This window comes from Mastomys coucha, chromosome X (assembly GCF_008632895.1).
Source record: "Mastomys coucha isolate ucsf_1 chromosome X, UCSF_Mcou_1, whole genome shotgun sequence".
NCBI lineage: Eukaryota > Metazoa > Chordata > Mammalia > Rodentia > Muridae > Mastomys > Mastomys coucha.
The window spans coordinates 46,935,033-46,938,113 of record NC_045030.1 but is presented as its reverse complement, the minus strand read 5'-3'; positions in this window follow the sequence as shown (position 1 = coordinate 46,938,113).

Genomic DNA, 3,081 nt, shown 5'->3' with positions numbered 1-3,081 from the left:
GTGTGGGGGTCCTTGACCTAGGAGGATTAGTGCCTTATAACACATCAGTACAGTGTCAGTCACTCTCTCCCCTCCTCCCCTCCTCTCCTTTCCTTTCCATACACACACACCACAGAATCAGGAACTTTGTTCTCAGATTTTGAGTTTCCATTACTGTGAAAAAGTATAATTCTACACTTTAAGGCACCTAGTTTACATAACTAAATAAGGAATGTAAGCCAACACACAAAACCGTTGATGCAAATGGTCTAGGAAACACAACAGTATCTCATATGACATACTAACTTCTAGGTACAAGTATCCTTAGTTAGTTTGTGTCCTAGTTTGCTTCTATTCCCGTGATGAAACCCATGACCTAAAGCAACTCTGGTAGTAAAAGGTTTATCTTGCTTACACTTTCACACCTCAGTCCATTATTGAGAGAAGTCAGGGCAGAAACTCATACAGGAACCTGGAAGAAAGTACTGAGGCAAAGACCACGGAGAGACACTATTGACTTGCTCCACATGACTTGCTCCTCTTGCTTTTTTAAAACAACTTGGTGCTCAGGGTAGAACCATCTACAATGGGCTGAATCCTTACATCAATTATTTATTTAAAAAATGCCCTACACATGTGCCCACAGGTCAACTGTTGGGAGCAATTCGTCAGGTGAGGCTCCCTCTTCCCCAGGTGACTATAGTTTGTGCCAAGCAGACAAAAATTAAAGGGAACATTTTGGCTAAGGATCCTGTAGATCATTTTCACTAGTAACTGCTTCCTTCACAAACTAGATCTTGTAATCCTAAGGCAGAAATTGGTCGTGAACTCTACAGCCAGTCCCAGAACACCCAGAGGAAGCTCCACTCCCAGGCACTCTAACACACACAGGATCATAGGATCAGAGGTAAGGAGGACATAACATCTGTCCCACACTACCAGGAGTAACTGGGACCAGCGTGATCCAGGTACTCAGGAACCCAGCCCCACCAGTGGCACCAATTCCTTTCTGTCTGGATTGGTGCTCTGTGCAGACCTTGAGCCCCGAACTCTGCAGCCAGTCCCACCACACCCAAAGGAAGCTCCACTCCCAGGCGCTCTAACATGCCCAGGATCACAGGACCAAATGGTCCCAAGAAACAAGCTGGAGTAGCCATTCTAATATCGAACAAAATCGACTTTCAACTAAAATAACACACAACTATGACTTATATGAGAAGAAACTTTGCTTTAACAAGAAATGAATGGTTATAACAAATATGTTTAAGAAGAAGTCAAGAGCTGGGCAGTGGTGGCGCATGCCTTTAATCCCAGCACTTGGGAGGCAGAGGCAGGTGGATTTCTGAGTTCGAGGCCAGCCTGGTCTACAGACAGGACAGCCAGGGCTATACAGAGAAACCCTGTCTCGAAAAAAACAAAACAAAACAAAAAAAGAAGCCAAGAAAGATGGGATCCACATGAGCACAGTACCAGTAACATAGGCAACCTGAAGAAATGAAAACAGAACCAAATACTCCGGACTATTCACCTCAGTATGTCAAATGACCCCTCCACAAAATAGTGTTCAAGTGGAAAAGACTTGATATCAATCTGCACTTAGATGCAGCAGATTCTAGTCAAAACATTGCAGGTCTCAAGTAATTTTGGAAACCTGAGAATATAATGTCCTCTAAGACTTTTGTAGTCCTGGGATGGAATGAGGGCAGTCTTCAAGTTACCCATGCTTCTTCCCAAATTAATTTGGAATGTCTATGGTATCTACCCTAGAATTGACTGAGGTAAACACATTGGAGCTTCCTTGTCAGATGCTGAAAATCTAGAGAAGAAAACCAAATAGCAACATCATATAACAATGTATAGTTATCAAATTACACCAGATTTTCAAAATATTCATAAAGATTGCATTTGTTTCTCCTCCAACTCCTTCACTCTTTCTAAGACAATCATATACAACCAATACCCATTCTATGGGTGAATACATTAATATTTAAGAGTGAGTTCTGAGATTCTTAACTGTGGAAGAAGAGTACAAATGGGTTCAATGGAGGACTGAAAGTACCACTGACCTAAAAAAAATCAATGATACAGAAACAGATGTTATAAAAGTTGGGGTCTTAGATGCACTTAGCACGTAAAATGAGCAGAATGCACAGAAACAAACACATTTCCAGGACTAATTGGCTATTCTGGGTCTTTTGTAGTTCCATATCAACTTGAAGATTTTCTTTCTATTTATGTGAAGAATGAAATGAGGATGTTGATTGTGATTTCATTAAATCAGTAAATTGTTTTGATAGGAAGTTCTTTTTTTTTCTGCAATGTTAATTCTACCAAGCTATATGCTTGGGAAGTCTTCAAATTCTAGTATGTTTCTTAATCTCTTTCTTCACACATTTAAAGTTTTCATTGTAGAGGTTTTTTACCTCTTTTGTTATGTATATTCTAAATATTTTATTTTATTTGAGAAGCTAGGAAGAGGAGCATGTCCATGATCTCTTTCTCAGCATGCTTGTTACTTATATATATAATATTTAGGCATAAATTGTGTTTTTATAATGATCATTGTTTTATTTTTTAGCATATATAAGAAATAAATTTCTTTTGCTTCTATTGAGATGATCATACGATTCTTGTATTTTTTGTCCATGTATTTGGCTCATGAAATTTATTTCTTATATATGCTAAAAAATAAAAAAATAAAACAATGATCATTATAAAAACAAAAACCACAATTTATGCCTAAATATTTTACTTTTTTCTGCTGTATAATTAACTTCATTTTCAGAGTGTCCTTTGCTAGAGTGGGAAATTAGAACTGGATTTTGTACCTTGCAATTTTTCTGAAACATTTTAATTCCCTCTACTATCTGTATGAACATGTGCTTGTGTATGGTCATTCCTTACAGTTACCACACATGAGATCATGTGATCTATGTCTAGAGATAGTTTTATTCTTTCTTTCTTTCTGATATGATTTTGTTTCTTGCCTAATCATCCTGGCTAGAGTGTCCTATAAAATTTCAAATACTATTGATAAAGCAGGCATCATGTCTTTCTTAATGTTAAAGCATGTGCTTTCAGTATTTCATCATTGAATAAAAT